Below are 13,853 nucleotides of genomic sequence, written 5' to 3' on the forward strand. Positions count from 1 at the left end.
GACCCTGATGGGGACACAGATGTGGGGGGGACCCTGATGGGGACACAGATGTGGGGGAGACTCTGATGGGGACACAGATGTGGGGGAGACCCTGATGAGGACACAGATGTGGGGGGGACCCTGATGGGGACACAGATGTGGGGGGGACCCTGATGGGGACACAGATGTGGGGGAGACTCTGATGGGGACACAGATGTGAGGGGGGACCCTGATGAGGACACAGATGTGAGGGGGGACCCTGATGGGGACACAGATGTGGGGGTTACCCTGATGGGGACACAGATGTGGGGGAGACTCTGATGGGGACACAGATGTGGGGGGGACCCTGATGGGGACACAGATGTGGGGGAGACTCTGATGGGGACACAGATGTGAGGGGGGACCCTGATGAGGACACAGATGTGAGGGGGGACCCTGATGGGGACACAGATGTGGGGGTTACCCTGAAGGAAACAGAAGTGGGGGAGACTCTGATGGGGACACCATAGTTGTGTACAGATTTGACCCCAAAGCACCACCATGTATAGTGCAGGCATACACCATAGTGGTGTACAGAGGGACCCCAGAGCACCTCCATCTGTAATACCCATCTCTATAGTGCAGACATATACCATAGCACTGGTATAAAAACAGTAGATTACTTTTGACATTTCTGTGACAGGGTGACAACGCTGTTCTTCTGCAGTGGAATCTCATATCGCCGTTGTCACCTTGTGGTCATGTGGTTTTCTATAGACTGTAATTAGGGACCAGAAAATTAAAGTCCAACTCCACAGAGCCCAACCTGCGGCTCAAGGACCGGTATATACAGAGCAGAGGCAGCTAAGAATCTGCAATCAAAGAAAATATAAATAGAAATGTATTTTTCCTTGAAGGTTCTGAGATGTCGGCGATGATCTCAGTCAGTCGGAGTGATTCAGCCGTATTTATGATCTAATCCTCGTTATGATCTAATCGTCCCAATTAGAAGCGATTGTTCTCATCCTTTCGATCACCCTGTGATGCCGGAAGGTTCCTGAGTCTGAGTCGAATTCTGAGAATTCTGATAAAAAGCTGATAATTACCCCGGCGGGTGGTCCTCCATCAATACGGCTTTGTTTATAGAGCGATATCACGGTCGCACCTCTTCATCAGACACACATCGCTACAACTGTGTGCGGAACAATCCGCTGTGAAATGTGTTACGTTGTCTCCGGTCCAGAAAAATGAGAAGAAGGTGAAATGTGACCGGCGTGTCGACGATGCTCCCCTGTTCAAAATACATTCGCCATCTGAGCGTGGTGCGTTGGTTTACAGTTTCCATGGCGACCGGCTTTCTCCTGGCGTCTGTGAGGTCTGGTGATTGCAGAGCCGCTCCGCTGATTTGTTACAATATTACTATTATTATTTGTCAGCATCTGATAATGACGGCTCTCCGTCCAGACAAAGAGCCCAAAAATGTGTCTGGGGGCGAAGCTTTGTAAAGATGTGGATAGATTAGGGAAGGTGAGGACATTAGAGTGTAAGCTCCTCTGATGTCACTGGCCAAGTGATCTCTGTACAGCACTGCGGTATATGTCAGAGCTATATAAATGTATAATGATGATAGTGTGTGACTGTGGAGGAGGGGACATTGGAGTGTAAGCTCCTCTGGTACAGAGACTGATGTGATTGGCTCAGTGTGCTCTGTACAGCACTGTGGTATATGTCAGCATTACAGTGGGGGAAATAATGATTTGCTCCCCTACAGATTGTGTAAGTTTTGCCCACTTACAGAGAAATGAAGGGTCTATCATTTTTATCATAGGTGTATTTTATATGATAGAGACAGAAAATCAACCAAAAATTCAGAAATGATACAAATGTATCCAATATAAATGGAGTTGTAGTTAAACATGACTTAGTAGTTGGTGGAGAAACCCTTGTTGGCAATCACAGAGGTCAGACGTTTCTTGTAGGTGGTGATCAGGTTTGCACACATCTCAGGAGGGATTTTGGTCTACTCTTCTTTACAGATCTTCTCTAAATCCTTAATGTTTCTTGGCTGTCGCTTGGCAACTCGAAAGTTCTGCTCCCTTTTATACATTTTCTGTATGATTAAGGTCTGGAGACTGGCTAGGCCACTCCATGACCTTAATGTGCTTCTTCTTTCTTGCCTTGGCGGTATGTTTTGGGTCATTGTCATGCTGGAAGACCCATCCATGACCCATCTTCAGTGTTCTGGCTGAGGGAAGAAGGTTCTCCTCCAAGATTTTACAATACATGGCCCCGTCCATTGGCCCCTCAATGGGGCAAAGTTGGCCTGTACCTTTAGCAGAGAAACAGCCCCAAATCATCATGTTTCCACCTCCGTGTGACTGTAGGGATGGTGTTCTTAGGGTCATAGTCACCATTTTTCTTCCTCCAAACAGGGCGAGTCGAGTTAATGCCAAAGAGCTCAATTTTGGTCTCATCTGACCACACTTTCTCCCCAATCCTTCTCTGAATCATTTAGATGTTCATTGGTAGACTTCAGACGTTCCTCTACATGTGTCTTCCTGAGGAGGAGGATCTTGTGGGCGCTGCAGGATTTCTGTCCATGGCGGTGTATTGTGTTACCAATGGTTTGTTTGGTGACTGTGGTCCCAACTGCCTTGAGATCCATCACAAGCTCCTCCCGTGTAGTTCTGGGTGGATCCCTCACTTTTCTCATGACCATCCTCACCCCATGAGGTGAAATCTTGCATGGAGCTCCAGACCAAGGGCGATTGATGGTTACTTTTTTATCTTTCTTCGATTTGTGAATAATCACTCCAACAGTTGTCTCCTTCTCACCAAGCTTCTTGCTGATGGTCTTGTAGCCCATTCCAGCCTTGTGCAGGTCTACAATCTTGTCCCTGACGTCCTCTGATGGCTCTTTGGTCTTTCCCATGATGGTGAGGATTGAATGGAAGAGAGAGATTCTGCGGACAGGTGTCTTTTATACACATAACGAGTTGTCGTTAGGAGAACCTTCTTACATTGACAGGACTAATCTGTGTACCACATGAGCACCTACTGTAGCCAGTCTGTGGGGGGGGGGGGGGGGGCAGAATTATTGTTGGTTGGTAGGGGATCAAATACTTATTTTACTCACTGAACTGCAACTCCATTTATAACATTTGTATTGTGTGTTTTTTTTTTTCTGGATTTTTGGTTGATATTTTGTCTCTATCATATAAAATACACCTATGATAAAAATGATAGACACTTAATTTCTATGTAAGTGGGCAAACTTACACAATCTGCAGGGGAGACAATCATTATCCCCCCCGGATATAAATGTATAATAATAATAATGTGTGACTGTGGGGGAGGGTACATTAGAGTGTAAGCTCCTCTGTTACAGAGACTGATGTGACTGGCTCAGTTATCTCTGTACAGCACTGCAGTATACAGTATGTCGGAGCTATATACATGTATAATAATAGTATGTGACTGTGGGGGCCATTAGAGTGTAAGCTCCTCTGGTACAGAGACTGACCAGGCAGTATATCGGTATATGTTGGTGTCATTGTTGGCTATTGCATTGGCAGAAGTTGTGAAGGATTCTGGGTAATCTGCGCCCTCGGACATGCCATGTGGATTTTTTCGCCTTGCAGCTGCTGTGTTGTGTACAGAACTAATTAGCGGCGCTGATCCCGGCGGGGAACTTCACAGGGCCGTCACAATGTCCCCTATAAACATCCCCGATTGTGCCGGTCCCAGAAGAACACGACTCCCCCCCCTCTTAATGGTTGACCTGCCTCCGATGACTGATTAAGACGTTCTATCTCATCTGAGCCATTATCAGACGCAGCAGTAAAACACGGAGCCCTCAATGGGCCAGACGGGGGAAGACAAAGGCCCCTCCTGAGAGCGCTGCCCCCCGCCATTGTTCACCGAAACCCCCGGAGCCGGCCTGGGCCACTGAGCTTCCTATCTCCTCCGAGCAGATGTGACTCGGGCTCCTGGCGGTTCTCATAAAAACACCAAATAAAATCATTATTCATCAGAACATCATCCAGAATATTCGGCACTCCCCAACCTGCTCCGGTGTCGTGACAAACTCTGGCTGCACACGGCACCATTGTTTCCAGTTCAAACGTTTTTTTCAAATCAATCCTTTGTACCTCACTGCGCTGCTTCTTACATATTCTGCTTCTTAATTTTAAGGATCAGATTAAAAAAAAATAAAAATGTTTCATTTAAAATAGAAGATTAAAATAAAGTAATTTGGCTCGTGGACTCCTTCCAAGTTGTATGGATGGCGATTGCATTGGAGGAAAGGAGGAAACGTTTTTCAGTTGCAATGACCGGCTGAGGAAACCCCCATAACCTTTTATCCTTCCGGAATTCTGTCCTTTAATTCTGGGGGGGGGGGGGGGGTCCATGTGTGCTTTATTCCTCCAACCAATATTAAAGCCCTAATTAGGGGGGCCCTTGGAAGTCCCTGAAAAGCGATGCCTTATATAAAATATTCCATTTGGATTCCCACATCTGTGTCCCCATCGGCGTCTCCCCCCACATCTGTGTCCCCATCGGCGTCTCCCTCCACATCTGTGTCCCCATCGGCATCTCCCCCCACATCTGTGTCCCCATCGGCGTCTCCCCCCACATCTGTGTCCCCATCGGCATCTCCCCCACATCTGTGTCCCCATCGGCATCTCCCCCACATCTGTGTCCCCATCGGCGTCTCCCCCACATCTGTGTCTCCATCGGCGTCTCCCCCCACATCTGTGTCCCCATCGGCATCTCCCCCACATCTGTGTCCCCATCGCATCTCCCCCACATCTGTGTCTCCATCGGCGTCTCCCCCCACATCTGTGTCCCCATCGGCGTCTCCCCCCACATCTGTGTCCCCATCGGCTTCTCCCCCCACATCTGTGTCCCCATCGGCATCTCCCCCACATCTGTGTCCCCATCGGCGTCCCCCCCACATCTGTGTCCCCATTGGCGTCTCCCCCCACATCTGTGTCCCCATTGGCGTCTCCCCCCACATCTGTGTCCCCATCGGCGTCTCCCCCCACATCTGTGTCCCCATCGGCGTCTCCCCCACATCTGTGTATCCATCGGCGTCTCCCCCACATCTGTGTATCCATTGGCGTCTCCCCCACATCTGTGTATCCATCGGTGTCTCCCCCACATCTGTGTATCCATTGGCGTCTCCCCACATCTGTGTATCCAACGACGTCTCCCCCACATCTGTGTATCCATCGGAGTTGCTGTGCATACAGCCGGTGGTTGATGTACTAGCAGCAGTGCAGTCTGGGAACTGCAGACTGGATAAAATGTATTAGCGGGGCGGATGTGGCCCACGGGCCAGACTTTGGAGACCCCTGATCTAGATGGACTTGTGTCTTTTATCAACCTGACTATGTAACTATAATAATAAAACACTGAAATGAAAAAAAAAAGTAAAAACGCAGCTCATCCACAAGGTTTTACTAACCTTCAGCTGCTAGTGTACATGAGCCCTTAAACACCCAACCATTAAAGAGGAACCTAACACTGTGCTGGATCCATCGCCGCCCAACTGCAATTTCCCCTAAACCAATCTCCAGTCTGTGAGCCGCTTTAGAAGGACAATCGCTGTTCTCAGGTCGGAGGAATAAATTCAACCATTTTTTTTTTCTAAATCGTTATTTATATTAATATTTTACAATAGAGTTTTATTGTTGTGTATAAACTTTATCTTCACATATAAATGGAAAAAAAAAAAAAAAACAACACGTTTCGGCAGTTCAAACTCTCCTCTTCATAAGGGCTTTATTTACATTGTATCCCTATAGAAATATCAATTTACATTGTGACCCCAATGAGGGGGAAGTATTTGAACCTTCAAAACGTATTGGCTTTTTTTTATTTATTCCACTGAATATCCAATCAAATACCACTTTGGACTCTGACGGACCTGGATGTGGTGCACCCTCTACTTAGATAATTAGAGGAATGGATTGCGGTTGGGTGGGGGTGTCGGGTCTCAGAAGACGTTGTGTCAGTCGGTGATGTGTGTGGGTGTCTGGGCTGTACTACAGCTTGTAGCCGCTACAGAACAAGACGTATAGTGAGATCCGATGAATATTTAATGTTCAGATTCATTATAAATAATAGAAAGATAAAACAGAGGGATGAAATCGAGAAAGAAGAGCATCTCCGGAGGGAGGCTATGACATTCCCATGCATGTGACGCAGGAGGAACGTTTATCAGGGGTTTGTCCTCCTATATTATTTATTAGCCATCCATTTGTTGGGTATATATTCACTACGATGTGTGTATCGGTCTACTCCTCGTAAGAATGTATGGCGGTAATAAGAAGAGAACGCTTTATAAGATGGGGAGAGGGCACGTCTTTCCATGTACAATATATGGAGCTCTGACCATAACACCTGTATGAGCTTGTTGGATCCATGGCCATTAATATGGAGTTTCCCTCCTTTGTGGGTAGAATATCCTCCACTCTACTTGGAAGACTTTCTACAAGATTTTGAAGGGTGTCTGTGGGAGTTTGTGGCCATTTGTGAGGTCAGGTTCTGATGTTGGATGAGAAGACCAGGCTCACATATTGGTCCCTCACGTTTGGTACCAAAAAGTCCTGGCTCACCATCTGCGTTCCAGTTCATCCCAGAAGTGTTCAGTAGGGTTGAGGTCAGGACTCTCAAATTTCTCCAAACTGGTCATCCAGGTCTTTATGCTGAGAGTGAAATATATTATGGGATGGCTGATTAAATGGTATGAGGGTGTCTGATGACTATTTTGTGTCCCGGCAGGTCCTGGATGGATCGAGAATCACGGAGAGGCCTTCCTGAGAGCAAGCACACGGGTGTGGGGAAGTCTTTGCACCGGGCCCGCGCTCTGCAGAAACGGCATGATGACTTCGAGGAGGTGGCACAGGTAGGGGAGTCTTCTCTCTCACCCCCCCTTACTTACTCTTCCTCTCTGTTCTCCTCCACCCCATCTCTCTCCTCCATGTTTCTCCCCCCCTCTATTTCTCTCCCCTCCGCACCCATCTCTCTCCCCACCCCACCATCTTTCTCTCCCCAAACCCCATGCTTCTCCCCAACCCCCATCCCTCACCCCATGTCTGTGTCTCCCTTTTTCTTTCCCCTTCTCTCTCTCTCACTCCGTCCCCCTTCCTCACTCTCTCTCTCCCCCCCTTCCTCACCCTCTCTCTCCCCCCCTTCCTCACCCTCTCTCTCCCCCCCTTCCTCACCCTTTCTCCCCCCCTTCCTCACCCTCTCCCCCTCTCCCCCCTCCCTCTCTCCCCTCCCCCCTTCCTCGCCCTCTCTCCCCACTTCTCCCCTTCTTCCCCCTCTCTCCCCACTTCTCCCCTTCCCCCTCTCTCCCCCTTCCCTACCGTCTCTCCCCCCCCCCTTCCCCCCTCCCTCTACCCTTTCCTCACACCATCTCTCACCCCCGTCTCTCACCTTTCCCCACCCTCCTTTCATCACCCCCCTCCCTCCTTTCATCACCCCCCTCCCTCCTTTCATCTCCTCCCTCCCTCCTTTCATCTCCTCCCTCCCTCCCTTTCATCTCCCCCCTCCCTCCTTTCATCTTCCCCCTCCCTCCTTTCATCTCCCCCCTCCCTCCTTTCATCTTCCCCCTCCCTCCTTTCATCTTCCCCCTCCCTCTTTTTCCTCTCTCCCCTCCCCCTTTTTCCTCTCCCATCTCTCTCCCCTACCTCCTTCCCTCTTTCCTCACCCCCTCTCTTTCCTCACCTCCTTCCCCCTCCCCCCTCTCCTCCTTCCCCCTCCCCCCTCTCCTCCTTCCCCCTCCCCTCTCTCCTCCTTCCCCCTCTCCTCATTCTGGCAGTGAAGGGGTTTCCAGTGCCGTGGTTTTTGCGGTCATTAATGAGGCTGGAAGTGTCGGAGAGGATGCGGCGTGTCGAGATTAATTACCAGTTTTCTCATCTAATAGGGAAGCTGCCCGCGCTGCGTTCTTTCCATAATCAATAGGCAGAATGTTTCCGCTCCGTCACCCGCCGTGCGGGGACCTTGTCGAGGTGACATTGCCTTTTCCTGTAAGACGCACGCAGGGAGCCACAGGGGCCGACCGCGGGTCTGGGAAGTTTTCAGATTGCTGTAAATGCCATCGGCTGATGGTCAGTTATGTGCCAAATCCCAGGAGTCCCGGCGCTTCACCACATTCATCTCCAGCACCAGTTTTATTGTCCCCAGACCTGGAAGAGGCAGTTGTCGGGTAAAGAATTTCCTGGCCTGTCTGTGAGTGACCAGCTTCATGTTCTCACCCCCATCCTTCTTTCTATGTCCTGGAACAAGCATGCAGCCAGCAAAGTCTGAGCAGTCCTCTCTCCCATCCAGCATCCTTCTTCTAGGTCAGGTAGTATAATGTGAGATCCGGACACAAGTCAGAAAGGGCAGCTTCCATGAAACATGACGGACGGGGCTCAAAGCAAACTCCCCCATCCATCCATCCATCCATCCTTGTCTCCATCCATTTATCCATGTCTCCATGGTGTTTTTTTTTGCTGACAAATCACTTTGCAAAACACCCTGCTAGCATTTCTAGCTGAGGCCATCTTGAGTAAGGGCAGATGGTTCATGTAGCATTTACTTCCTGGAATCCATCTGCCCTTAGCTCAGGCATGCAGGCAGGAGGGTGTGCTTAGCTGAGAAAACCTCTCGTCCCGTGAAGACTCCTGGGATGTATGACATCATTTTGGTCCAGGCCAGAAACCAGGAAACAACTTACAATGTGCATTCGGGGGCACTCACCCACACTCTTAGCATATTAGGACCTCCAGCTGTGTTTATACCCCTGGGGGGAGAGACGGGACACTTGAGTGAGGTTTTAGAGGTCTAAACAGATAAAAGACACCTGACATCTCTCTTTTGAGACCGAGAAAAGGGAGTGAGGACACAGATTCCTCCATTCCTTTCTCTGCAGCCTCAGCTGTACTGAAGATGAATGAGAGGGGACAGAGGCTCCTCCTCATTCATAAACTGGAGCGTATTAAACGCAGCTTACTCTGCTTCAGTTTTAAATGGAAACAGGAGCGATTGTTACAGATCACCCACTGTGTCCAATTCAAAAAAAGGAAGGAGCTGGTAAATGACATATTTAGCAACCTCTTCCCCCGGCAGTGCTGTGGGGGGGGGGGGGGTGGGCTGGGGACACAGGAGGGAATCAGATGTGGGAAGCACACAGAGGGGGATCAGTGTGCCGGGGCATGAGGACAATTACAGAACAATGCACTGTGTCTATGTCTCTCCCTTCAGCAGCTGAAAGCCAGAGGCAGGGAGAGGGGGAGAAACTGTCTTTCAGCTGCTGGAGGGAAAGACACAGACAAGGTGCATCGTTCTGTAATTGTCCCCCTGTCCCAATACAATGGTTCCCTGCTGTCTGAGCCCCCCCCGTATGCCCGAGGCCTGGTGGTACCCCCCTCCCCCGTATGCCCGAGGCCTGGTGGTACCCCCCCCCCCCCCCCCCGTTGTCAGGCCTTACCTTATCTATTTACTAATGCTAGCAGCATAAGGATTAAAAGTAGTTCATGTTGATTGAGAGAGTGAAGTTTCACTTTAACCTCCTTAAAAGGGAATGACCTCTCTATATTAGAGACCAATATGGAAGGCTTACCCAAGCTCAAGCGCTGTCATATATCCAGAAGCTGGAGTCCGGTGCTCTGGCTGGGGTGTTCAACTCCCAAGGTAGTGAATATCCATAAGATGAAAGCCGAAAACTCCAAGTGCTCTTGTAAAGAAAATCTTTTATTAGCTACCAGGGCAAGGGGTGGGCAGGAGGGGCGGCTGCCCTGGGCACTGTGGTAGCATGTGATGTTGGGGGTGGGGTGCATCGCAAGGAGGATTGGGGGGAAGGGATCTGTGTTGGAATGCGGAATTGGGGGGGGGGGGGGGTAGCAGGGGGGGTAAGTATTGTTCTAGAAGGGGGAATCTGAGGGTAAGTTTGCTAATGCCCCGTACACACGGTCGGACTTTGTTCGAACATTCCGACAACAAAATCCTAGGATTTTTTCCGACGGATGTTGGCTCAAACTTGTCTTGCATACACACGGTCACACAAAGTTGTCGGAAAATCCGATCGTTCTGAACGCGGTGACGTAAAACACGTACGTCGGGACTATAAACGGGGCAGTGGCCAATAGCTTTCATCTCTTTATTTATTCTGAGCATGCGTGGCACTTTGTGTGCTGGATTTGTGTACACACGATCGTAATTTCCAACAACGGATTTTGTTGTCGGAAAATTTTATATCCTGCTCTCAAACTTTGTGTGTCGGAAAATCCGATGGAAAATGTCCGATGGAGCCCACACACGGTCGGAATTTCCGACAACACGCTCCGATCGGACATTTTCCATTGGAAAATCCGACTGTGTGTACGGGGCATAAGAGTGATGATTTAGGGGGATTTGTGTTGGGAGGGGGGATGGTGGGAAGAATATTTGTGCTAGGAGGGGGATTGGGGGGGAAATTTGTGAGGGGAGGGGGGATTTGGAGTGTGGATAAGATGATGTGTACTCAGAGGGGAGGAATTGTGCTAGGAGGGGTGATTTTTTTTGGGGGGGGGGGAGAGCTGGTGCTTTTGTGCTGGGAATATTTGGGGGATGGAGAAAGGCAAAGATTTGTACTGGGAGGAGGGGGAATTTATGCTTAGGGGGTAATCATGCAGATTAGAACTCTGCTTTTTGGGGCGGGGATCTTTGCTGACACATACATCTTGGGAGGGGGGGGGTGCAGTTTTTTCATGTTTGCCCTGGGCTGTAGGTGACCTTGTCCCGGCACTGTTGGCTACATGTATAAAAGCATGATATAAAGATACTAACGCGTTTTGGCTTTTGCAGCCTTCTCATAAGGCTGCAAATTCCCGCAACGCGTTAGCCCTTTTGTATCACGCTTTTATATAATAAAGAATTTTCTTTGTAAGAACACTCCGAGTTGCCGGCTTTCATCTTATTGATATCTCTATATTATACAATAAAATACATTCTGGGTCCCCCCAGCCTGACCAGTTTGAGTTCTGTGCTGCCCAGGGATCAGCCGGGACCCCTGAAAATTCCTGATTAAAGGGAACCTGTCCCTGACTGTCATTGCTGGACCCCGTCTGAAAAATGCATGTTGCCTGGCTGTCTTTGCTTCCCGTACCTGGCACATCCTAGAGCCAGTGAAACGAGAGCTCCTGATCTGCTTATGGGCAAAGCCAGAGGGTCGACATGACATCCAGGCAATTAGCATTTTCATGTGGGGGTTGGCACAATGTTGCATGACCAGCGCCCTTTAATCCTGAATGGCAGCCGATGTGATCCCGGGTGGGGGGCTGGGCGGCTGTAAAATGTCTGGAGCGGGACGTCACATCCTATCAATCGATCGGGATGGAGAGTTAATTGAATGTGATCTCATCGTGTCTATGGATTTATTTGTCACGAGCGTTACGCAGGTCACAGTCGATGCCAATTCCAGTTGTAGGGACATTGTCACGTAACGCCATCCCCACCCCCCCTGGCGGATGTGTGATTGTGATATGATAGACCAGGGAGGGGGGGGGGATTAATACCAGTGAAGTCATCCTGTCATAGATGATAATACCCCCCCAATCATCATCATACAGGCTCTTGATGTGTCTTTTCCGTTTGGGGCCTGTAGACACATTGAATGCTGTGTCTATGAGGACTAAAGATGGACTGTGGAGTTCTCTGGGCAGATCCTTAATGCAACAATCAATATTTAACCCTTTTTTTTTTACTTCACGAGCCTGTACAGGTGTAGTGAAGTCAACCAGACAACATGTCATTTGCACCATTGGTCATACGCATTTCCTCCCTCGCTGTATCAGATCTGTTAGGAAGGATTCGTTCCCGGAAGGTCAGATTCCAGCTGTGAGCGGAGTGCTGGAATTCTGCTTTCGGTAATCACACGATTCCCAGGCAGCGCGCGCGTCATAGCGGGAAATTATAATGCGCGGCTTTGCACGCAGCCTTCGCTGTTGTGTTGTATTGTACTTCATGCAACAAGCAGGGTAGCTGGATGCAGTAACCATGGCAACCTTCCATGGCAACCAAGCGTCACGTGCCAGCATCCCCCGGACCACTTCACGTGCTGTCGGCGTCTAATTTTAGGTTCACTGCGTCCCGTGGTAAATCTGGTGGAGGACGTGACCAAAATGAAGAGTACCCAGTGTAGACTGTTCACCCGCACCGAATATCCCATCACCTTCCCCCCCCCCCAAGCCATCGCCGCGGTACCCTTCCGATCACAGAGACCGCGTCACGCTGAGTGCTAGAACAAGCGCCGTGTCCCCCGTGTGACGTCTGTCCCATCTGCATCCCTCATCTCCCCTCCCCCATATTGTCTGCCAGCCAAGTGATCATCAATACTTTGTTACTTGTATTATAGAATGTATCAATAATGATGATACAAATGTATCAATAATAATGACACAATGCTACAATATCCCGCATTATATTCCTGTGTGATTGTAAATCTCAAATCTGAATTATAATTGAACTTGTATGTATGAAAAAAAAATTATATAGTTTACATTGCAACTGAAGTATGTCTATATATACAGTATATACTGTGTATGTTTGTGTGTGTGTGTGTGTGTGTGTGTATATATATATATATATATATATATATATATATAGGCATCTGGGATGCCTAAATGCAAGAACAAAATTGTAACATATTGCAGTTTACCGGTCCTTTTTTCCATAGCTCCCTCCATAGATACAGTGGGGGAATGAGCGTGGTCAGATTTGCTGCAGTGTATGACATTTTTGTTTTTGGGTTTGCGTAGACTTTTTAAGCTGGAGTGCTGACTGCGCTGCTTCGTATATAGATAACATGGTAAAGCATGAAAATAACTGCATGTAAAAATGGAAAAGTCACATAAGAAATGACCATCAGCTGAAAATTTGTAATAATGAGAACATTTAATTTCTACTTCAGTGGGGGTTCCGCTCTTCCCTCGGAATAACCAGTTTAGGGTGGAGATGGTCATTAGCCTTTGGAATTTGGTCATCGATGCGTTTGAAGAATTTGTGTTGCGTTGTGGCCATGTGGTGGCTTGCATTTCCTACATGAGCACAGCCATGTGGTGGGGACTACCTGTACTCTTCAACCCATTCCTGCCCAACATAGGTGGTTTCCCTTAGACCAGTGGTCTCCAAACTGTGGCCTGGGGGCCAGAAGCAACCCTTTGCTTGTATTTATCTGGTCCTTGGGTCATTATTTCATTCACTGACACTAACAAAGGGACACAATTCCTCCCAATGACACCAACAAAGGGTACAATTCCTCTCAATGATGCCAACGATAGGGCACAAGTCCTACCAATTACACCAATGATGTGGAATAATTCCTACCAATGACACCAACAAAGAGGTACAATTCCTCTTAATGATGCCAACGATGGGGCACAAGTCCTACCAATGACACCATCGATGGGGCACAATTCCTCCCACTGATGCCAAGGATGCGGAATAATTCCTACCATGAGACCAAAGATCGGGCCGCCATTCCTCTCTGTGACGCCAAAGATGGGGCACTATTCCTCCCACTGACACCAATGATGGGGATCCAATCCTCTCATTGACACCAAGATGAGGCATGGTTTATTCCCACTGATGCTGGGACATTTTCTACACCTAATGGCCAAGGTCCAGCTCCCCTAAAGTCTGAAGGACAGTAAACTGGCCCTTTTGTTTAGATGGTTTGGAGACACCTGCATTAGACTAACTGAGGAGCTCTGGGCACAGGATCCTCCCCTGATCCCCAGTATAGAGGTACCCCTGAGAAGCCCCTGGCCTGGCCTAAACCAGCACCACCCAGTTGCCCATTCCAGCCCTTCCTCAGGCCTTACAGCAATGGACCCCAATAGCAGCCTCACCCAACATCTGTT

The 13,853-nt window shown here is 48.9% G+C and overlaps 1 pseudogene; it reads left to right on the forward strand.

Moving 5' to 3' along the window:
* The first annotated feature begins 3,499 nt into the window (after positions 1–3,499).
* Positions 3,500–6,871, forward strand: LOC141148090 (kalirin pseudogene; annotated as a pseudogene).
* The last annotated feature ends 6,982 nt before the right edge of the window (positions 6,872–13,853 follow it).

The sequence above is a fragment of the Aquarana catesbeiana genome, linkage group LG06, assembly GCF_042186555.1.
Source record: "Aquarana catesbeiana isolate 2022-GZ linkage group LG06, ASM4218655v1, whole genome shotgun sequence".
In the NCBI taxonomy this organism is placed as follows: Eukaryota; Metazoa; Chordata; class Amphibia; order Anura; family Ranidae; genus Aquarana; species Aquarana catesbeiana.